The sequence below is a fragment of the Rana temporaria genome, chromosome 4 (genome assembly GCF_905171775.1).
Source record: "Rana temporaria chromosome 4, aRanTem1.1, whole genome shotgun sequence".
Taxonomy (NCBI): domain Eukaryota; kingdom Metazoa; phylum Chordata; class Amphibia; order Anura; family Ranidae; genus Rana; species Rana temporaria.
The window spans coordinates 40,401,903-40,426,920 of NC_053492.1; the positions used below are offsets into that span (position 1 = coordinate 40,401,903).

The 25,018-nt window shown below is 40.6% G+C and overlaps 1 pseudogene; it reads right to left on the reverse strand.

Annotated features, from left to right (window-relative positions):
• Window positions 1-9,598: 9,598 nt before the first annotated feature.
• LOC120936158 overlaps window positions 9,599-25,018 on the reverse strand; it is a 58,981-nt pseudogene continuing 43,561 nt past the window's right edge.

Consider the following 25,018-nt stretch of genomic DNA (forward strand, 5'->3'; position numbering starts at 1 on the left):
TGGCTCCTATTGATTTCTGGGGGGGCCCAGGTTCAGCATGTGAACTTCTTTGAAGTTTGCCAGACCTTGATCGTACCGAACTCACAGGCAGAGTTGAAGAGCACTATTAGGGCCACAGCATACAATTAAATTGTAGACAATTCTGTGCTTTCACCCTTATATTAACAGTGTGGGGAAGGCTCTTTGCTGTTCCAGCATTACAATGCCCCTGTTCATAAAAGCCAGTTCCATAAGACATTGTGCAATCAATTTGATGTGGGGGAACTTGAGCAGCCTTCACAAATCCATGACCTCCACCATACTGAACATGTTTGAAATGAACTGGAACACCAATGGCGAGCAAGGTCTACTACTCCGACATCAGCATCTTACCTCACAAATGCTGTGTTTAATGAATGGAAACACTCAAAAAAATTTGTGGAAAGCCCTCTCAGAAAAGTGAAGGCTGTTATAGCTGGAAAGAGGGAGTGAAAATCCATATCAATAATTGTGGCTTTGGAATTGGATATCCAACAAGCTCATATAGGTAGACATGTGCATTAGTTTTCGTCCGAATTTCAGGTATTTTCGTTATCGTTTTAACAAATGATAACGAAAGCACAGAAAACAAAAACCGATAAATCTGACATAAACAAATGCTTTATTTTAGTTTTTGTTGCAGTCGAATGTGCCTAACCTTAACTCTATAAGTCCAATATCGTTCTACATAAAGAGAAAAGATTCGACATTGAGAGAAAAGTTTTGACATTATAGAGACATGAATAAGAGTTGACATAGAGAGAAAAGATTTGACATAGAGAGAAAAGATTCGACATAGAGAGAAAAGATTTGACATAGAGAGAAAAGATTTGACATAGAGAGACATGAAGATTCGACATAGAGAGACATGAAGATTCGACGAAGTAGCTAAAAACATACGATCGCAGCAAGCGGACATTTATGGTGAAATGCTCTGCTCATAGGCTATAGAAGAATTCTAATGTTGGTTGACTAGTAATAATAATTAATAAATATAATTATTATAAGTCATACAACATTAGAATTCTTCTATAGCTTGTAGGCGGAACATTTGACTGAAAATGTACGATTGCGACATCGTACAGTTTCGTTGCTCCTTCAAATCTTTTTTTTTTTTTAAAGATTTTGTCGAATCTTCTTTTTTTTTTTTTTTTTTTAAGATTCCGTTGAATCTTCTTAGAACATTCGACAGACACCATAAGCCTTCAATGACAGATTTGACCTTAATTAATTTGGATTTTCGGACGAATGCATTTTTTTAACAAAAAACAAAATAAATAAAAACTAATTTCAGCAGTAACTAATAAATGTATTTTTCGGACGAAAACGAAATTCCGAAACAAAATATTTCAGTGTGCACATGTCTACATATAGGTGTATTGATCAGGTGTCCACAAACGTCTTGGTATGCAATGTAAGTTGACTTCATCTAAAAATGTGTTTAGCCACATTCCTAACTAACTAATGAAAATAAAGCTACAAAACAACTACATCGCCTTCGCTTTCTGCAATAAGCCTTGTCAACCTTCTCTCAAACCAGGAAACTCCCTTCACCTCTGTCATCAAGAAAACTTGCTTCACCTCTGTCATCAAGAAAACTTGCTTCACCTTTGTCAACTAGAAAACTCGCTTCACCTCAGCCAGAAAGGAAACTCATTTCACCCGTGCAATGTTATGAGACATAATCATTAGCTAAAACTCCTCTGACCTCTTCTCTACACCTGTATGATGTAATTAAAAGGCTTTAGTAAGCCAGAGACATAAGATGGTAGTTGCATGTCAAAGTCTGTCTTTCCCTACCCAAAATGTGCATAGAACGTAAACTCATCTGTCCTCTTAATACAGCAAGCCGATACCCTACATTAATCCCCACCTAATCTTAAAAGAACAAAAGATATAATCAGTGAATATCACCCTTAAAAGTTTCCTCTGTATTGAAGTTTGCTCTCATCTGAAGGTATCAGTAACACCCAAAATACACTTTAAAGTGAACCTGTTTTCCTTTCATTCCAACTCCATTTAGAATGTGGGTGGAATAAAAGTCCTGCGTAATCTTTAAACCACTGGGGGTCATCATTTTTATGGGACTCACCATTTGAGAGCATTCATTGTCCCAGCACTGTCACATGTAGTGAGTCATATGCCTTTCCATGCCTAGAAGTACTGGGCATTTCCTTCAGTTTCTGGTACTAGAGGGAGCAATGGGAGAGAAGACAAAGGGTATGCAAATGCGGGGGCAGGTTGGATTATTGCAAGCCTGCAAATCACCTGGGCAATTTGAACTGAGATTATCCTGAAAAAAAATTATATACAGAGGTTTACACACTGTATATGAAATTTGTATAGCAGAACATAGCAGGTCAAATTATACAGAGAGCTAAAGTTGTCGGCAGATCTTTTTTTTTTTTTTAAAGTGATACTAAAGTCTTGTTTTTTTTTAGTTAAAAATAATAAACATGTCATACTTACCTGCTCTGTGCAGTGGTCTTGTGTTCTTCTTCTGTGATCCTGGCCCCTCCCTCCTGTTGAGTGCCCCCGCAGCAAGCAGCTTTCTATGGGGGCACCTGAGCTGAGCCACTCAGACAGGGAGCTGTTGCCCAGCCCTGCCCTCTTTTTCTACTCATTGGCTTACTGACTTTGATCGACAGCAGCGGGAACCAATGGCACAGTGCTGCTGTCTAAGCTAATTAGGAGGGGAGTCCCGGACAGCCGAGAAAATCCTGCAACATTGCCAGATGGGCTCAGGTAAGTATTAGGGGGGCTGCTGCACACAGAAGGCTTTTTATCTTACTACATAGAATGCAGTAAGTTTTAAAAAAAAACTTCTGCCTTTACAACCCCTTTAAGCTCCAGTGTGACCCTGCCCCTACAAAATTCTATTATTGCTAATTTGTTTTGATGGATACCCTCACTGACCAATATTAGGTGGAAAGGAGTAGAAAAAAATGTAAACTCTCTCTTTAGAAAACATAGTGCTATGGGGATCCTTTATCAAGTAAAAATGTTTTATACAACAAACTTTAGAAAATTCAGTGAAAAAATATACATTCAAAATGTATAAACATGTGTAGCGCCTGGTTACTTTGAGAACCGGTGCTAGTGTAAATTTAGAGGGGGTCAGAGAGTTAAGTGACTCTGACCAGGTTAATCTGTTAAAATTTGGAGCCTCGGTCTCGTGCTTTGGCTGTGCTGTGGGTTCAGGCTGTCATTTCTGGGGTGCTGATGCCACCCCAGGCCGACAGGTGGCAGCAGTAGAGTCAAGGGTTTGGATACTTCTTCCCGGCAGCCTATCAGGAGGAGGCGTCCTCGCTGTGCATGCTGGGGAGGGGTATGCGTGCTATGCAGTGATCCTGGTTCCAGGACCACGTTGGCCCGGAGCATCTGATCTGCCGCTGGGGCCCAGTGATGGACTGGGTCCACATTTTGATGGAGGTCCAGAGCTGTCCGTCCTGTTGGAGGAAGCTGACCGGTGGAGAGTCTGCCTGAGGAGTGCCAAGAGAGGCTGGTGTTCCAAGAGGGGCCTGACCATCCATCGGGGACCGAGAAAACCGGGTACTGAGAGGCTGGACGTTGGTCGCCTATCAACAGTAACCTAACCAAAACTACCTGAAGAAGATATGGGTGTTGAATCTAATAGAGAGGATTCTGGACCACCATTTCTGCAACCATTGGGAGGGTCTGTGGCAGAGTAGGGATGAGCTTCAAGTTTGAGTCAAACTCATGTTCGACTTGAACATTGCCTGTTCGCCTGTTCAGCGAACAGCGAACAGTTTGGGGTGTTCACAGCAAATTCGAAAAGCCACAGAACACCCTGTTAAAGTCTATAGAAGAAATCTAATGTGCTAATTTTAAAGGCTAATATGCAAGTTATTGTCCTAAAAAGTGTTTGGGGACCTGGGTCCTGCCCCAGGGGACATGTATCAATGCAAAAAAAGTTTGAAAAATGTCAGTTTTTTTGGCAGTGAATTTAATAATGGCTGGTGAGAGAGGCCTGTCCAGATGCGCTGTACCCACTCTGGCTAGAGTGGTGAAGTTGTCGTTGGAAGCGGGACTGTTTCCCATCTACATACACCTGAATCTGTTGTTCTCCATTTCTGCTCTTTCTTCACTCTTCACCAAGTTCTACTGTTTTACCCTGTTGGGTAATAAAAGCTCAGAAAAGACACCTGTTGTGTGGACATTCCATTTACTACAACTCTCATCAAGTACCCTAGACAGGGGAGATACCGAGGTAACATGCCACCCAAAACAAACCAGCAGCTCCTTCGAGGGTAAGTGCTACACTAAGTGCTACACGTAAAAGCAATAATATAAATCTGACCGCAAATGAATATAGTTTCCCATTAAAATAACCTCCTTACCCCCATAAACTCTATTATTTGTTATTTGCTGTAATGGGTATAATCACTGACCAATTGGAGGGATCAGGATGTGGGTGCTAAAGGATTTGAATTTATGGTAAAAAGTCAATCTTAGATGCATTTATCTCTGAAGTAATCGACCATTTGCATGCAGTTTACAATGTGGTTTTATATTTAGTTCAATAAATATTAATTATTGCAGATTAATATTTTGTATTCTCCTTTGGAGGAAGCAGGTCACATTTCCTCTACTTCCTTTATCTGCTTTGCTGTTAAGAAAAAAAAGCTTGTGGTCTACAAAGCTTCATAGCTCATGCTAAAATTTGCACACTGGTAAATGAGTTAGTAAAGCGACTCTTCCCCCACCATCTAAATGGCTCTAAGAAACACTCTGCTTGAAAGGAAATCATTCTGTGATCTTCCATCAGATAACACATAGTTCTCTGGGAATCCTTAATCATGTAAAATGTTTTGCCAAAAAAAGTAGTTTCGTTTAAAAATGTATAAACTGAAAAAAAAGTCTCTAAATTATTATAGCTTCCCAATAAAAGTTTACAGGTTTAAAATATTTATATTATATACATTTTGTTGGATTGGCTGACTGGCACAAACTATTAAGAATTAAGAGGAAATAATATTCTACTTGTACCTACTGGGCTCCAATGCAGTGTTGGAATAACTAGCTGAACTATGCAAAATATTCCCACTTATGTTCACCATCCATTATCCCCAAAAGAGATCCCAAATCAGTCTGGTAGGGTTGCACAGGAAGGTGATGGATTAGTTCAATTTGGAGTGGAGCCTATGCTGTGATTGGACAGAACTTAAATATTAAAGTACTGTAAGAAGCTTCTTGATCAAGATCCAGAAGATGGAGGGAACACGGGCTAATGGTTTTTAATCCTGAAATATCCATTCCATCATACAAATCCAACATGATCCAGCGTAACCCCTTTAACATTGTTGAAAGGAAATAAAATGGTGGACTCAAAAGAGTTTGTGAATTCAATACTTAAATAATGTAACTTATAATGGCCAATGTCGATAAAGTATTTATACCCCTTGAAATTTTCCACATTTTGTCATGTTACAATCCAAATCATAATGTACTTTATTGGGATTTTATGTGATAGACCAACACAAAGTGGCACATAATTGTGAAGTGGAAGGAAAATGATAAATGGTTTTCTATTTTTTTTTTTTAATAAATATGTGAAAAGTGTGATGTGCATTTGTATTTAAATACTTTGTAGAACCACCTTTCGTTCTACCAGCTTTACACATCTAGAGAGTGATGTTTTGCCCATTCTTTTTTGCAAAATATTTCAAGCTCTGTCAGATTGGATGGAGAACGTCTGTGAACAGCAAGTTCCAAGTCTTGCCACAGATTCTCAATTGGATTTAGGTCTGGACTTCTAACACATGAATATGCTTTGATCTAAACCATTCCATTGTAGCTCTGGCTGTATGTTTAGGGTTGCTCTCCTGCTGGACGTTGAACCTCTGCTCCAGTCTCAAGTCTTTTGCAGACTCCAACAGGTTTTCTTCTAAGATTGTCCTGTATTTGGCCCCATCCATCGTCCCATCAACTCTGACCAGCTTCTCTGTCCCTGCTGAAGAGAAGAATCCCCACAACATGATGCTGCCACCACCATGTTTTACGTGGGGATGGTGTATGCAGTGTTAGTTTTCTGCCACACATATCGTTTTGATTTCAGGCCAAAAAGTTTAATTTTGGTCTCATCTGACCAGGGCAACTTCTTCCACGTTTTGGCTGTGTCCCTCATATGGCTTCTCACAAACTGCAAACTGGACTTCTTGTGGCTTTCTTTCAACAATGGCTTTCTTGCCACTCTTACATAAAGGCCAGATTTGTGGTGTGCACGACTAATAGTTGTCCTCTGAACAGATTCTCTCATCTGAACTGTGGATCTCTGCAGCTCCTCCAGAGTTACCATGGGCCTCTTGGCTGCTTTTCTGATTAATGATCTCCTTGCCCGGCCTGTCAGTTTAGGTGGACAACCATGACTTGGAAGGTTTGCAGATTTTTGGATGATGGATGTTGTGTGTTATGTTCAAAGCTTGGGATATTTTTTTTATAACCTAACCCTGCTTTAAACTTCTCCATAACTTTATCCCTGACCTGTCTGGCGTGTTCCTTGGCCTTCATGATGTTGCTTGTTCACAAAGGTTCTTTTTTTTTTTACTAAAGGTTCTTTAAAAAACCTTTGAGGGTTTCACAAAACAGCTGTATTTATACTGAGATGAAATTACACACAGGGGGACTCTATTTACTAATTATTATGACTTCTGAAGGCAACTGATTACACTAGATTTTAGTTACATAGTTAGTCAGGTTGAAAAAAGACACAAGTCCATCCAGTCCAACCACAAAAAAAATAAACAAACAAAATAAAAAACACAGTACAATCCCATACACTACACCCAACTCCATACCCACAGTTGATCCAGAGGAAGGCAAAAAACCCCAGCAGAGCATGATCCAATTTGCTACAGCAGGGGAAAAAATTCCTTCCTGATCCCCCGAGAGGCAATCGGATTTACCCTGGATCAACTTTACCTACAAATCTTAGTACTCAGTTATATTATGTACATTAGGAAGTATCCAGACCTTTCTTAAAGCAATCTACTGAGCTGGCCAGAACCACCTCTGAGATGGGTGTCTGTTCCACATTTTTCACAGCTCTTACTGTGAAGAAACCTGTTCCATATATGGAGATGAAATCTCTTTTCCTCTAGACGTAAAGAGTGCCCCCTTGTCCTCAGTGTTAGGGGTATAGGATTAAGGGGCTGAAAACAAATGCACGCCCACATGTTTAGATATCTATTTGTAAAAAAAATAAATAAAAAACATTTATCATTTTCATTTCCACTTTACAATTATGTGCCACTCTGTGTTGGTCTATCACATAAAAATCACAATTAAAATACATTTATGTTTTTGGCTGTAACATGACAAAATGTGGAAAATATATACTTTATGTGCCAGTAACTTAGTGCAAAGTTGTTCACATATCAACAAAAAAAGACACAAAGGCATTCTTTGCATCTAGAGAAAGAGACATTTAACCGATACAGGCATAGGTTTCTATGCAGAAGTGTGCCTTATTTTGCGCTTTCAGCTTTAGTAAATAAACCCCATTGTGTACATAAAAGTGGGGTATGTTTGTACATATTGTAAGGGCAGAGCTGTGAAAATGTGCTCCTGGTCTTCAATGGAAGCTGTTGGAAGCCAACTCAGTAGAGTGCTTTAAAAAAGGGTCAGATGTGTAGACAGTGCTGTCTGTATTCCCAACTGTAGGTGGTGCTTGACCGAAAGCGACAATGCAGAAAGGGAAGGAAGTTGTTAGGAACTTGGTTCCTCTATGACTTCCTGCAATCACAGGGAGACAACTGTTTGATTTGACACTGGAACCCCGCGTGAACATGGTGGCCAACTTGGGTCAGGCAGAGTCTATTTAAGTCTCTGGCTCCCGGGTTTTGGTGCGCTTTATGTGAGTGGCTAGTGTAGGGACAGGGACAGTACTTAGCAGCAGGGAAACGTTCCTGAGGAGCAGGAACTATGCCATCTCCTCATAGGAAGCCTCCCCTTTGGGTGTGGCCTAGACAGGCCGCATTTCCCCTCCTCAGTGCAGAAGTTGTCAGCATCAGTCCAGGATCTTGATCCTCTGCTACTGTTTGTAAGCACCTCCAGTCTGCTATGGCTTCCCGCCAGGCCTGTTTGCATGTTTTTGAAACTTACAATGTACTGCTTTCTTTTTACCTCAGCCTCTGAGTGTATTCCTTACCGCAGGCGCACCAATGCTGCACCGTACCCACATTTGTCTCTTACTTTACAAAATATATTTTGCTAATAATATTTATAAAAATACCCCCAAAAAATTGTTTATCTAGTGAGTATCAGATTGCATTTGTGGATCATAAATAGTTTTCTGGTAAGAGTACACAATACATTTTTACTGACACCTTTACAAATCTCTCTTTACAAAAGAGACACCAGACACCAACTGTAGTTTTTTTTGTATTACAAATATTTTAATGGTTCAACAGTTTTGAAAGGAAATTTATATCTCAGTTTTGAGAAATGAGATGAGATGCACTACATTGACTCTCTAGGCCTTGGAATATTTATTGAGTTATTTTGTATCATTAATGTACAAGGTAACCTAACTTTCAAATTTCACATTGTATAACCAGACAGTAAATTCATCAAATCTGAAAGCAATATTTATTATTATTATTATTATTTCATATTTATGTATGCACTGGCCTTTGAGTTTTGCACTATAATGCCGCATACACACGGTCGTTTTTTGTGAGGAAAAAAACAACATTTTTAAAAATGTCATTTAAAATGACTGTGTGTGGGCAAAACGTCGTTTTATGTCTTCTGAAAAATGACAAAAAAAAAAAATTCGAACATGCTTCAATTTTTTATATCGTTTTTCAAAACGTTGTTTTTTGTGTCATTTAAAATGATGGTGTGTGAGTAAAACGATGTTTAAAACGACGTTTAAGTCTAAAAAACTTGATAATAAAAACGTATTCTTTTTTTTTTTTTCTCTCTCTTTTTTCTCCTCTTTTCTCCCCCATTTTCTTCTCTCCTCTTTCTTTTCCTTTCTCTTCTCTTAAAACAACAGATATGGCAATTTAAATGTTTCTTGTTTTATGTGTAACATTATTTCTGCGCTTTTTCCCATTATCAATCGGGTCACCCCATGGTGGGTTGATGCCGATATGTTTGTCTAAAAAACTTGATAATAAAAACGTATTGAATATAAAACAACGTTTAAAATGACGTTTTTAAACCCGCGCATGCTCAGAAGCAAGTTATGACCCGAGCTTGAATGGAACAGAGTGCCGTCGTCCGTGCTGAACGTAACCGCGCTTTGCTAGAGCATTTTGAATTTTTTTTTTTAAATGAAGTTTGAAAAACGTTGTTTTGTTTCATGATATAAAACGTTGTTTTATTTCATCACAAAAAACGACCGTCTGTACGCGTTATAACAATGGTAGATGGTTAAAATGTCTGCCAATGTGAAATCTTAACCACTTTATACCTGTACACTGCCTATGAACCAGAGCAATTTTTACATTTCTGCTATGGTCCTATTGATTTGGCAATAACTTTGTCATTAGTTAAGATTGTTAAAGTATTATATCTTTTTAGGACAAATAAGACTTTCTTAATAATTGTCTTGCAAAACATATTATTTTAATATGTAATCCACAGATAAAAAGTATCAGTACTAAAAAGAAAACACTATGGGCTAGATTCACATAGAGTTAGGCCAGTGTATAAGGGTCTGGTTAAAATTGTTGCTTCCCCTTCCTCATACCCATGCGGCCTGCTGTTTGTAAAAGAGTTTAAAAGAGTTTACTGTAAATATTTTTTTTAGCAGGTTTGGTGCAGTCACAGATCTCTAAACTCCAGCTCTGTGTCAGCGATTGGTTGTTGGCAGAGGATGAGGGAGGCAGTGCAATGGAATCTACTGGGTGACATGCCATTGTAGAGCATGGGTATGAAGAGGGGGAAGCACATTTTTACACCTAAATATATGAGCCTTTACGTCCACTTTAATTAGGGCTGATTAGGGTAAACTAAGGGTAAGTAAGGGGTTACAGATGAACATATTTGTTTTTTTTTTTACGTTTTTTTTTTTTTTCATTTCGTTTTTACTTGTCCACGTTTCTTCAACTAAAATTTATACATAAACTGAGGCTCTGTTTTTGTCTGCAAATGAGTAAAGCCAGAATAGATTCAAAAATAAACATTTTACTTGCATCTATCTATTTAGCATCTGAACACAACATCTTCCAACTGCCATTTTGACTATGGAGAATTGTTGGCAAGTGTGAGGCTTGTAATCGTGATCAAGAGCTTTTGGCGTGTCCACAGCTGGTTAAAAAGTACAAAGGGAACAAAACATTAATAGCAGATTGTTGAGAAGTATGCTTTCTGTGGATCCAGTTATTTTTTGTTAGATGAGATTTATCTAAACTGAGCTTATTTTTTATTATTTTTTGTTAAAAAAAAAAAACATTAGCTGCGAGGTATTGCACACAGTTTGTAAGGTTTCGGTCCATGGGTTACACCCTCTGCTGGTTCAAGGTCTATCTCAGCTCCGGGGGGGCTGGAAGGTGAAGTTTTGCATTAGGGATGTAAAGAAGAGGAAAAGCTCCATTTTGGCCAAGGTTTCACCAGCACAACTTCTTTTTCCTAGAGAAAGAAAAGACAAGAGTGTTTTAGAGTGCAATCAGCTTTAACCGCATTGCTTAGTTCTTGTATGGGTACCTGTTGACCTGTATGTTGCCAAGTAGGCATACATGAAATAAAATCAACTAAAAGTAAGGCTCCTTATGCCTTGTACACACAGTCAGGCCCCGTACACACGACCAGTTTCCTCGGCAGAATTCAGCTTCCGACCGAGTTTCTGGCTGAATTCTGCCGAGGAAACTGGTCGTGTGTACACTTTCGGCCGAGAGAAGCCGACGAGGAGCTCGACGAGGAAATAGAGAACATGTTCTCTATTTCCTCGTTGTTCTATGGGAGCTCTCGTCCCGCCGAGCTCCTCGGCGGCTTCAGGGCTGAACTGGCCGAGGAACTCGATGTGTTTGGCACGTCGAGTTCCTCGGCCGTGTGTACGAGGCCTCAGACTTTTGACCTTGCAAAAGTCCGCTGCGAGTACGTCGGAATTCCGATGGAAAGATAGAGAGCAGGTTCTCTATCTAAGGTCCATCGGACTTCCAACAAAAAAAGTCTGATGGAGGCTACGCACGGCCGGACTTTTTCTAAAAAAATAAGACTGTCAGACTTTTTTTCTCTGAAAGTTTGGCCCTGTGTATAAGGCATTACACATGGGATGGACTCCGTTGGAGTCTGCCTGCTCAATGGGGAATCTGTCGCTGATGTCCACTGAGCAGGGCAGACACAGACATTGCCTGCTGTTATCTATGGGCCTGTCTACTGTCTGTCCGTTTGCACCCGACTGCCATCTGATCCACTAGACAGAAGGGGAATGGACCACCCACCCCCCTGTTTTTAACACAAAGGTTGTCAATAAATTATAATAAATATTAATAAATTCATAATTAAATTAATAATTAAATGGAAATTGCAACAAGCTTTCACATTTACTACATGGTTAGACAACAACAGGTTCTCTCACTCTAATACTGACTATACACATAGAGTTGTATTTATAGGAAAAAAATAATAATTTACCAGTAAAAGTCTATGCAAAAGGGGCAAAATGGGCAAAAATAAATGTTCTTATGTAATTTTCTGTACTAGTGGAATGAGTTGCATTAATTTAAAAAGAAAAATACCTACCGTATATACTCGAGTATAAGCCGAGTTTTTCAGCACATTTTTTTGTGCTGAAAATGCCCCCTTCGGCTTATACTCGAGTCTGTGTCCATCTTCACCTTTGTGCACCTGATCCCACACATGTAGCCCCAATCTTCCTCTACAAGTGTGCAAAGTTTGTTGTCTGGGGGACCTACGGCTGGGGAGCACAGATTTTTCAAAGCCGGGCACCCTTTTCATAGACTCCCATGTTAAACGGTAATTTCTTTGGTGATTTTGGGAACCCGGTAACCGGCCAGTCCTAGGTCCCCTGGACCCCAACCTTGGCACACATGTAGCCCCACTCTTCATCTACAAGTGTGCAAAGTTTGTTTCCAGGGGACCTCACGGCCAAGGAGCACCAAATTTTCAAAACCTGGGCAACCCTTCCATAGACTCCATGTTAAACGTCGTCTAGTCACACAACGCCGGAGGACCAGGTAGGGAGATTGGGCACAGTGAGGCATGGGCACCATGACAGTGAGGCATGGGCAAAGTGCGGCATGGGCATAGTGAGGCATGGACACAGTAAGCACAGTGAGGCATGGACACAGTGTGGCACAGTAAGGTATGCACATGGACACAGTGAGGCAAAGTGAGGCACAGTGAGGCACGCAGATGGACACCCTAGGCTTATACTCGAGTCAATACGTTTTCCCATTTTTCTGTGGTAAAATAAGTGCTCAGCTTATATTCGGGTCGGCTTATATTCGAGTATATACGGTAAATACCACTAGATGTGCCAAATAACATTTCATATGACACTTAGTGCCATCTAGTGGCTAAATGCAGTGTTTCTGTTTTAAATCAATGAAAAAAACTTTAAACAGCGCAGGATATGCCTAATAACTTTCACTTTTTGCACCGTTTGTACAGAACAAACATATACATTGACTTTTACTGGGTGAATTGCAATGAAATTAATTTTTTTATAGATACACCCCATAGTGATAAACAAACAATTTATCATAGATGCTATTGTTTAAAAAAAAGTGGGGCTGATTTACTAATACTGCAAAATCTGGTGCAGCTCTGCATAGAAATCAGCTTCCAATTTTTTTCGTCAAAGTTTAACTGAATGAGCTAAAGTTAAAAGCTGAATACTATGCACAATTGCACCAGATGTTGCCCTCTCCAGGTTTAGTAAATCAACTCCAGTGCTCGGAAAAAAGATTGTTGGACACGACAATTCAAAGAATGATTTAGTCTGTTCTGAATGTTTTTTCATTCAGGCAGATTGTCCCTTTTGCATATAAGTGGTTAATCCTATATCAAAGGGCTCCATTGTTGTAGTACAATTCAGAAAGATGTGATTTCTTCATAAAAATTACAGTTATTTCAAACATGGTGTCATTATGTGATTATGAGAACATGAGTAAAAGAAATACTAAACCAGCTCAGGTAATGGTTTTTCAAACTGTTAAGCAATACAAATTACTGTATATACTGTCCATTCTTTGAAATTGTCATCATCATGAACTTTTTTAGATTTACCTATAGAGAATGGAATGAAGGCCTCATTCTTTTTAAAATTTCCTTCTGCATCAAGAAAATGCTCTGGATAAAAATCAAACGGTTTTTTGAAATAAGCTTCATCTTTCAGTACAGAGTGCAGGCATGGCAACACAGTAGTGCCCTGCAATGAAAAATGTCAACATATATGTTATTTATAATATTCCTTTCCAGCTGACAATGATTAAACATCTCGTTAAGAGTAAGTAAAAACATGGTCTGGGTATTGGAGTTGTGAAACAATGTTCTGCATTTTCAGGTCTGTGGAAATCTGTTGAAGTCCAGTTTTAAAGACTTCTGATTTGTTACTGTAAGGTAAGACAGTGCTATGCACTGCTCTAATCAACAGCACTGCTAAGGAAACCAAAGTCGAGTTGATTAAAGCAGTGTTTTGTGGAATGAATAGTGTTGGAATGCTGGAAACCCAGGCTACCGTGTATGTGTAAAGGCAGTAGACATGTGCATTCGTTTTCGTCCGAATGCATTTTCGTCTGAATTTCGGGTATTTTCGTTATCTCTTACCAAACGAAAATGAATGCGCAGAATCCAAAATCTAAAAGATCCAACATAAAAAAATGCTTTATTTTCGTTTCCGTTACTACCGTTCGATGTATATAGGAGATTCGACATGACGCTGACAATAGCAATCCGTGTCTATCGAAGATGTGGTCGAATGTGCCTAACCTAACGCTATTAGTCCAAAATTATTCTACATAGAGAGGAAAGATTCGACATTATAGAGACAGTGTTGGGGTAGACCATTCGACATGAACGATGAAGATTTAACGAAGTAGCGAAAAACATACAAATGTCATTGAAGGCTTATGGTGTCTGTCGGATGGTCTAAGAAGATTTGAGAAGCAGCTAAACTGTATGACGTTGCAATCGTACATTTCCAGTGAAATGCTCGGCCCATAGGCTATAGAAGAATTTGAATGTTGATTGACTAGTAATAATAGTTTATAAATACAATTATTACTAGTGTCATACAACATTAGAATTCTACTATAGCTTGTAGGCGGAACATTTGACCAGAAATGTACCATTGCGGCATCGACAGACACCATAAGCCTTCAATGACAGATTCAACCTTAATTAATTTGGATCTTTGGACAAATGCATTTTTTAATGAAACAAAATAAATATAAAAACATTTCAAGAGTAACTAAATAAATGAATTTTTCGGACGAAAACGAAATTCTGATACAAAATATTTCAGTGTGCACATGTCTAAAAGGCAGCGTCTCAACTTTCCACCAAGTTGTGTCTGCTAGCAAAGGCTATATAAAATGCAGTTAAAAAACAGTGTATTTATTACTGTACCAGCATCCTGACTTCATTATATTATTAAATGCAGAGGTTTCAGTTGGGCATATGGGAGTGAAAAATGTTGTAATCCCGAATCTGGGAAAGGCCAAATAGGTCATGCACTTGGATGTGCAATGCTGAGAGAGAGATTGGCAGTTTTCAGTGTCAGATAACATGATTCAAGCCCAACTCCAGGCAAATTATTTTCTTCCCATGCACTGGGGCTGTGCCCACACTGCATGGGTTGACTGCTCATCGTGTCTAGGGGTGAACAAAGAGCCTATACAGACCCGATCCTTCAATTCTTCAGAAGGCAACACTCTTCCACATCTAGTGGTGGACTGTTCCTAACGTCTTTATATACAGAGCTGGTCTATTGGCATGATGACATCAGGAACAATCACCGTACAAGACCGCTGGACCATGAGAGCTGAAAGGATTGGTCTTGCGCTGGGAGGTATGGAGATTAGGCGAGATTATCTGAGCTCTTCTAACCCCTAGACAGCCACACTGCATTGTTCAGCTTTAACCTTTACTCATAACTATAGTAGTATTTTTACGTATCTTTAATGCTAATGCAATTGCATTCAAAAAATATCAGACACTTATGCCGCATACACACCATCACTTTATGTGATGAAAAAAAATGACGTTTTAAAAATGTCACTTTAATTGACTGTGTGTGGGGAAAACGTTGTTTTATGTCTTGTAAAAAACTACCAAAAAAAATTGAAGCATGCTTCAATTTTATGTGTCGTTTTTCAAAAGTGCACTTTTTACTTCACAGAAATTGACCGTGTGTAGCAAAAAACGTCGTTTTGTAAGACGTTTTTTCATCCACGCATGCCCAGAAGCTACTTATGAAGCGAGCTTCAATGGTAAAACGTGGTGGAACGTAACCTCACTTTGCAAGAACATTGTGAGAAAAACAATGGTGTGTAGGCAACTTCGTCTTTGAAAATTGAAGTTTCAAAAACGTCATTTTTTACTTCACAGAAAGTGTCGTTTTTTTTTCATCACATAAAGTGATGGTGTGTATGCGGCATAATTGTGCATGTCCAGTCAAAAATGTGTTTTTGATTTTTGAATAGGGAGTGGATGGATCAGAACCCCTGCCAAGTTTTACTTGTGATCCAGGACTTCACTTCCTGTCCTGGTGACGACAATATATAGAAGTGGGGCAAAATCTCCAACAGCAGCACAGACAGAATAGAAATACTATTTTCTTTATTTTTTTAGAAGAGTAAGGGAAGGATAGAACATCTACTTGTTGTTTATTCTTGTGTGTGTCCCTATCACAGATTTTCCCTCACTATCTGGCTGGTAAAAATATCACCAAAGCATAAAGTGAAGGAAATTTGAGTAATAGTTCCTATGGGAGCCTTTCACACGTGCGGACAGTACGTCCATATTTCATCCATCCATTTTTGGAAGAAATACAGACATACATGTATCCCTATGGGATAGCGAATGTCAGCGGATGAACACCTGATCTCATCGGTCCCCGCTATGGTCCGATTCTACAGACTGAGGAAAATCCTATTTTTCCATCCATCTGCGGATCGGATGAACACGGACAGATGGTCCATGTTCATCCGATCCCCCCATAGGGGAGAACAGAGATCTGCAGGGACCGCCCTGTCATCTGCCGGTGCAGCGGGGATCAACAGAGCGATTCCCTCTGAGCAATCTGATGAGAAATGTACGGATCCTCACCAGATCCGTACGTGTGAAAGGGGCCTAATACAAGGAGCTCTTCAGGTACTTTGGAGCAGTGATTCTTGTTTAACTAACAGCTATTGTGTGTTGCAATATAAAATAAAACGTAATCACCTTGGGAATGAAATATCCTCTAAATGTGACATCTTGATTAGTTTCATGTGGAGCCGCATCTGGTACAATATCACCAAACCTTTGGATCTCATGAATTACGGCATCAGTATACGGCATTTTCTTTTTATGCTCTGCTTGAGGTGGAGTCATGCCAATAATGCTATCAATTTCATTTTGAACTTTCTCTGCAAAGAAGAGATCATTTTTAAATGATATTGCATGATAATTACTTGCTGTTGCATATGTTTTCCATTTAGTAACATTTTAGCTTGTCTCCAGGCAAAAATTAACCTCCTCCCATAGCTCTCTTACACATCCTGCACATTTTTTTCATACTTTCCAAAGCATATTTTACTAATCTAAGTCCACTCTCCAGATTCCTTGCTCCTTACTCTTACAGATTACAGTACTGTATAAAATTATTACACATCCCCTTTGTCCCTAGTGGTCTGTCCAGTGTCCTGCATGCACTTTTATATTATAAATACAGTTTTTTATGCCTAGAAACTGGAGATTGTCCATAGCAACCAAAGCTGTCCCTTTTATGTCAAAAGTGGTTTTAGACCAGCTAGAATATTTTAGAATCACTTGCAGAATTGAGTGATAGTGATTTGTGGGGAAATTCGTCATCAAACACTAAAAGGAATGACAGCGACAATTCTGCAACTGAGCAAATTTCAGTGTTTTTGATTTGATTACATTTTTGAATAATTTGTATTATTATTATTTTATTATTATTTGTTATAATTATATATAGTTGTTTATTTAGCGCTACCCCCCTCAGGAGCCACTTGTTTGTTTTGGGATCTACTCTCTCAGTTTGTCTCACCCCTATTTAACAAGCTCAAACCCTTCCTTGACACATCAGAAGTCTGGTGGGTAAGGTATTGTGAACTCTGCTGGGCTGGGGTCACAATAGCAGGCACACAATATACAGTGATATAACAATAGTATTACCTGCTTTCATGGAAGGTCCCTCCAGACAAGAAAATACACTTCACACAATGGATATAGTTAAACCAGCAAGATAAGTTTACTTCATGTGAACTTGGATAAAACAAGCATAGGTTTAAATCACAAACAAATAACTGTTAAATAATATCTCACTATGATTCCGCAAGGGCCCTTGCAGGAATCAGCAATTAATATCAGTATATAAAGGGTCAGAGGAAGAATAGTACTATTCACTTAGACTAAGGTAGGAAGTCTATGCTTGCGAGCTCCCTCCAGCGAGCAGTTCTGCAGAACAGTTAATGTCCACGTTGCAGCCGGTAGGTGCAAGTTAAATTTGTAATCCACAGTGGCAAACAATTAAAGAACTTTACCCAACAAAGTATCTGGAACAGTAGATGTTGGTGAACTGAGCGCTCGTCAGCGTCAGTCACTTTTATAACACACTTAACAGTTATCTGGGCCTCTAAGTCTCAGCTGGAGGCCAAATGCGTATCTACGGCCTGTGAAGTGACACTAGGTTGTCTGTCTAGGTGGAAGTCAAAGCTGAGCGTATGCTCTCTCACCCGACAGGCCGATCCGCCTGAATTCTCCTCAGAAGGCGTGTTGGTAAAACACTGCTCCACAGCACAAGGGTCCCGGACTAGGGTGCTCCACTGTTTCAGACGTCAGCTGGTCTGCCTCTTCGATCTCCGGGAACACAAGCTGGATACTGGAGTCTTCCTTCCTTCCGGATGGTTGGTCTCTCGGTGGGTTTAGGCCGAGGCTTCTGGCCTAGCAGCACGGCTGTGCTGTGACGGCAGCTCCGCAGAGGTGAAGATGCTGGTCCCGAGAGAGTGAGATCAGCCTCGCCCTTTTCTTAAGTAACCTCCCCCACAAGTCTGTGCGGGGGTGTCACATGTTCCAATGCTGCAGGGCATTATGGGTTGTGTAGTCTGTTTCTCCTAAGAGTCAATGGAGTCCATAGCTCCCACTACTTGCAATCCCATAATGCATAACTCCTTACAGGTATCTTACATATGTACAAGCGTGAATAAAGTCCCAGCGGGGATGGCCTGTCAACTCTGACAGGTTGACCCCGCTACATGTATTATATTATAATTTATGATTTTGTGTTTCAAACTTTATCATACCCAGAATGTCTACTAGACTCTTGTTTAAGTAAGTTATTCCTAAGGCCTCGTACACACCACCGGATCTATCCGCTGGAATTGATCAATCCATCCACTCCCCTCCCTCACATGCATCGTAATGATTCGACGCATGCGTGGAAGTACTTACCTTCCAGCGTCGCGCACGTCGGCGCGTCATCATCGCGGCGACGGCGCGACACGTCACCGCGGATGAATTCCGCGCGGATTTTGATCCGATGGTGAGTACAAGCCATCGTATCCAAATCCGGAGGAGTAATCTCCGCTGGAAACGGTCTGGCGGACCGTTTCCAGCGGACATCCCCTCGTGTGTACGGGGCCTAAGAATTACAGGCCTACATTATAAAATGCCAAATTTCCATGCAAAACAATTGTACCGCTTTCAGCACCAAAAATTTTACATAATCATACCGCCAGGGAGGTTAAGGCAACCCTGTGAGTATTTCAAAAACAGAAATGATCCGTCTTAGAGCAAACACCATAAAATGTCTGTCATTACATTTCTTAGCCAGGAAAGCATTTTTTTGTGCATCTGTAAAACTATTTGTACTAAAAAGATAAAAGGTGATGACTTTTATTCTTGAGTTCATGGAATAGGAGAAACTTGTATTTTTATTTACAGGAGGCACTGTTCTTCTTTGGGTGTCCACATCACTGCCTGCATAATGTGGAAACTTCCTTTTGGCTATTCAGATGAGAAGTCTTCTCAGAGTTCAGAAGAGGAGTTAGCAGTGATGTCACCGCAAGGAGACCTTCAAGGAGCGAGATGCAACACTTGGTTTACAAGGTAGGAAAAAATAAAAAATAAACACCACAGCTGAATTGGAAACACAGGGGTGAGAGGGGAGTTAGTTTTAGCCTAGTGATGGGCTTTAATTATGTATAGTATGAAAGAACACATTAAATTATTTAAAAACTTGATTTCCTACTTTGTATTTCTGGATATTTCATCATTAGCAGTATTGCCCATCTCAAAGTGGTGGCGGTTGTCTCCATTCCGGCAACAAAAAGATCATTCAGTAGAGCAATTAAGTTATCGTTATGAAAATACTGAGAGGATTCAGATTTTCCCTAGGAAAAAGGAAAACAAATAATGAATGAATGAATTTATGGGCTTAATTAATTCCTTTTTAACTGAGGGTTCATAAAGGCACGTGTTTACGTACTAATGGAACCAGGGTTGTCCAACAACTATCTATATTTTTTTATGATGGTAGGGATAACTTATGTTACTAACTAGTGAGTTCTCAGTATTTATAGATTTAGCCTTGAAACATCATTCAGTCATTTTCAGTCCTTTATAAAATGTATACCATCATTTATTATTAAAGTGATTTAAAGGTCACAAAAAATAAAAAATAAAATGTATAAAGGTGAAAAAAAAAATCGGCCTTTAGAATCACTTTAAATCACCACTGTTTGTTTTCCAAACCTCTGCCTACCTTTTTTCTGGTCTGGAATTTACATGTCCTTGCAGTGTTTGCAGAATCTTCTCAGAATTCTGCCCCGCTTGGTTCTGAGCTGCCATCTTCATATATGGCATCATCATGAGGCTGTTTTGGGGGCCTCATGATGATGCACCTTTATCCCTGCCCCCTCCTAATTTCTCAATGTAGCACTATGCCTCCTGGGCTATGTGCCATGCATATCACAGGAAGCAAAGAAAGAGCAGTGCATGTCATTCGGCTAGGCGAGTGACGTGCAAAGGGGGGAGTGGGGCTGAACTTTTTTGTAAAAAAAAAGAAAAGTAAATAAATAACATAAAAAAAGGGTGCTCCCTGTGTAACGGAGGGGAGGAGTGGTGAAGAGGAGAGGAGGGAACTTGAATATGTAGGTGAAGATCGGCCCGCCTTAAGTGGGTCTACACTGTCTGCAATTCTGGCCAATTCTGATTTTTGTATTTATAGACACATTTTACTTTTGAAGTTACTTTTCTAGATCTTTTCTTCTTGCTGTTATGGGGCAGTCTGTGTCATATTTCTTAACTGTTAAAGACATCATTTATTTTTTCTTCACCATCAACGTTGAAGATACTGTGCTGTCTTTTCTTTTCCAATGAATTTTTTTTTAGAATTAGCTAAAGTCTCATCTTTTTACTCTTTCATTTAAATCCCTATAAATTTAGATCACCCTATAGAAATCTGCCTTCTCAAAATACAATTCCTCCCTCCATGCTGTCAAACAAGCTTACTTTGTCAATCTCATTAACCACTTAAGGACCGGAAGGATTTACCCCCTTAATGACCAGCCCATTTTTTGCGATATGGCACTGCGTTGCTTTAACTGACAACTGCGTGGGCGTGTGACGCTGTACCCAAACACAATTCCTACAAATAGAGCTTTATTTTGGTTGGTATTTGATCACTTTTTGCGCTATAAACCAAAAAATATATAGCATCTACAAAATAGGTGATAGATTTATGGCATATTTTTTTTTTTTACTAGTAATGGCAGTGATCAGTGATTTTTAGCGGGACTGTGACATTGCAGCAGACAGATCTGACACTTCTGACACTTTTTTGGGGCCAGTGACAATTATTACAGTGATCAGAGCAAAAATAGCCACTGATCACTGTATAAATGACACTGGCAGGGAAGGGGTTAAAACTAGAGTGCGATCAAGGAGTTAGGTGTGTCCTAGGGAGGTGTTTCTAACTGTGGGAGGAGTGGACTGACTGGGAGTACAGAGAGATCGCTGTTATTGATCGCTAGGAGCAGACTATTACACTGTACTCTCCTGTTAGAATGGGGATCTGCTTTATTTACAAAAGTAGATTGCCGTTCTGCCTCTGTCCTCTCTTCTGCCTCTCTCGATAGCGGCCGTCGGACCCGCACATCAGCTCCACCGCAGAGGTAGGCAGAGGTTTGGAAAACAAACAGTGGTGATTTAAAGTGATTCTAAAGGCTGAAGTTTTTTTACCTTTATACATTTTGTCCCGGATTCACAAAGCACTTACGCCGACGTATCTCGAGATACGCCGCGTAAGTGTAACTATGCGCTGTCGTATCTGTGCGCCGTACCCACAAACTAAGATACGCCTAAAAATAGGCTTCCTACGACCAACGTAACTTGCCTATGCCGTCGTATCGTGGGCGCATATTTACGTTGGGCGCATTTACCGCTCCCATTGATTATCTATGCACATATGCAAATAAGGGAGATACGCAGATTCATGGACGTAGTTGCGCCCGGCGCATAATATATGTGGTTTGCGTAAGTCGTACGTCCGGCGTAAAGTTATTCCCCATATATGAGGCGCAAGTCATGCTAAGGTATGGACCAGGGAACACAGCCGTCATATTTTACATCATTTACGTAGTACATGAATAGGGCTGGGCGTAGGTTATGTTCACGTCGTAGGCAATGATCCGTCGTATCTTAGGCATTCGTTCTGACATGATTCTGAGCATGCGCACTGGGATACGTCCACGGAACGGCGCATGTGTCGTTCGTTATTCGTATCTGGCTGAGACTCAGCTCATCATTTGCATGGGGTCACGCCTCATTAGCATGGCTCACGCCCACTTCCACCTACGACGGCTTACGCCAAGGGAACCCAGCGCAGTTTGGGAGGCAAGTGCTTGGTGAATTCTGTGCTTGCCTCTCTGCGCTACGTTGGCGTGGCGTATATTTGATACGCTACGCCGGCATAAATATGTGCCAATGTATGTGAATCCGGGCCTTTGTTTTTTCTTTTTTGTGACCTTTAAATCACTTTAATAATAAATTACGGTATACATTTTATAAAAAAACTAGAGTGCGATCAAGGAGTTAGGTGTGTCCTAGGGAGGTGTTTCTAACTGTGGGAGGAGTGGACTGACTGGGAGTACAGAGAGATCGCTGTTCCTGATCACTAGGAGCAGACTATTACACTGTACTCTCCTGTCAGAATGGGGATCTGCTTTGTTTACAAAAGTAGATCACTGTTCTACCTCTCTGTCCTCTCTTCTGCCTCTCTCGATAGCGCCCATCAGACCCGCACATCAGCTCCCCCGCTGTGCAGCGGGCATGCCCACCCAGAGTGGCTTGTGCATTAAACTACGTATGGGTACAATGTTTTGCACAATAGGGCCGCCATCCCGCAGTATATATGCAGCAGGTGGTCCTTAAGTGGTTAATACTCTGTGATCCAGCCCTTGTTGTCTCTTCTCTACTTTTAACTCTCTACTTTCTCCACCAACACCTACACCCAGTAACTCACTCACTGCTCATGAGATTGTCAATCACTTCAAAAACAAAATTGATGCAATTCATGGGGGCATCTCCACTGCACAGATATCTATCCCACTTAACATACCCTGTACAAAACCACTCTCAATATTTTCCACATTTGACCTTGCTACTGCCAAACAGGTCGCTAAAGTTTTCTCAGAACCCGCCTTACTACCTGTCTGTTGGACGATGTTCCCTCAGGCCTTGTACACACGACAGAGATTCTCGGCAGAATTCGCCGAGAAACTCGGTCAAAACCCGGATTCTGCCGAGAATCTCTGTCGTCTGTACAGTTTTGGCTCGATGGAGCCGCCGAGGAACTCGACGAGAAAATAGAGAACATGTTCTCTATTTTCTCGTTGTCCTCGCTCTTCTATGGGAGAAGCCGGCCCGCCGAGCTCCTCGGCGGCTTCATCCCAAAACTCGACGAGGAACTCGACGTGCCAAGCACGTCGAGTTCCTCTGTCGTGTGTACGGGGCCTATCAACTACGGTCACACTCTTTTTCTATCTTATGCTCCCTGACTCACATCTTTAATCTGTCCCTCTCTAGTGGCACCTTAACCTCCCCTCTAAAACATACATCATCCCCATTCTTAAAAAGCCCTCACTGGACCCCACCAGCCTGAACAACTTAAGCCAGGGAGGGGCCTTTGTGCTGATGCCATGCCACCATGTCCAGGTGCTTGGAACGTCAGCCATTACTGTAAGTGCACTTTTCTGATTTTACCATGTTGTAATGCTTTTATGAATTTTTAAATAGAGTCAATAAATACTACACTATATTGGCTTTCTCTAGGCTCCTGTCTTGGGCAAAGGCTCACATATGGAATTATCCTTATGCACCTGGGTGATATCGGATAGATATCAGTTTTTGCCTAAATGCAAGTTACCACAGCGCTGGAAGATCGTCTCGTGGAACCCTGCTGCCCATCCTGCTGCCCACCCTGCTGCCCACCGGACATTACTATGATGTGCCTCCATCTCTGAGTGAGTGCATTTCTATTTGAATTAAAAAACATGTTACATTATTACTGCACTTAGGTTAGCGCTGCTTGTTTCTGTTTTTGTATTGACATTCAACAATGCACAGTTGGCTGAAGTTTTAAAAATCCTTCTGCTTATATCTTCCACAGACAATCCTACTACATAGAAGTGAGATTATATAAAAAGCTTAGACATACCTGCTTTAAATGTGAAAGATTTAAATAAACATTTTTTTTTATTATATTGAGATTATCCATTTTGAATATCAAATGCTCCATATCATTCAACTCATCTCTAATGAAATGTGATCCTTACCTCTTGTTGCTTCACCAGGTAGGCATCAATAAGATTCCTCTGGTCATTCACATCTAGAGTTTTCTTCTGTTTAGTAAACGTTTCTTTTATAAAGTCTTGCATATGTCTCATATTTTCGAAAATTTTATGGTGAGGTCCTGGAAGCAGGTCTAACAAAGTCGGAATAATATTGTACATCTTTGAAAAGAAAAAGGAAATATACATAGGTATATAATTGACCATGTATTGATAATTTGATAGACTGTGAAGGATGAGGGTAAAGAAGATACTGCAATTTCTTCTCCTGATGATGAACATTTTAAAATGTCTCTTCTATAAGAATAAATAAAGATCTTCTTTACAGCCAGTCCCCCAACCCCAAAGGGATTTTCTTTTTAAAAGAAAATCCTAAAAAATAAAGCATTGACATAAAAAATGAAAATATATGTATAACACTGCTGCCTCCTGGGAAAGTGGGTGATTAAAATCCTAGATAAAGCCCTTCAGTCAGAAGTGCAACCTTGTGGTATTTAGACAGTGGCGGTGCATCCATAGTGGGCGCAGGAGCGCCGCCCCCTCTCTCCTACACCGTCACTCAACAATACATAGATTCATGCATGGCATGAATCTATGTATTGTAGCTGCTGCCGCCCACTATTCAGGTGGCCGCCCCCCTGTTGAGCGCCGACCATGTGAATAACAGCGGTGGGTGTGTTTTGGAGGTGTCTATCAGAGCCAGCGGCTCTGATAGGCTTCTCAATTACAGCCTGTGTGCTCTAATCGGCTTCCAAAAGGGTGTGCGTTCCCTGGTTAACACTGACACACGTCTCAGCCAATCGGGTTGACCGGGTCTGGTTTCCGGTCACCTGATTGGCTGAAGCGACATCGAGGGCGGGAGAAGACATCAAGGGATCGTGGAGGAGGATGGCTGACCCGAGAAAGGAAGAGGAGGACTTCCTTACCTCTCAAGGCCCCCTTTATCCAGACAGTGCTCCTGCTTGCCACCTAGGACACAGGAAGAG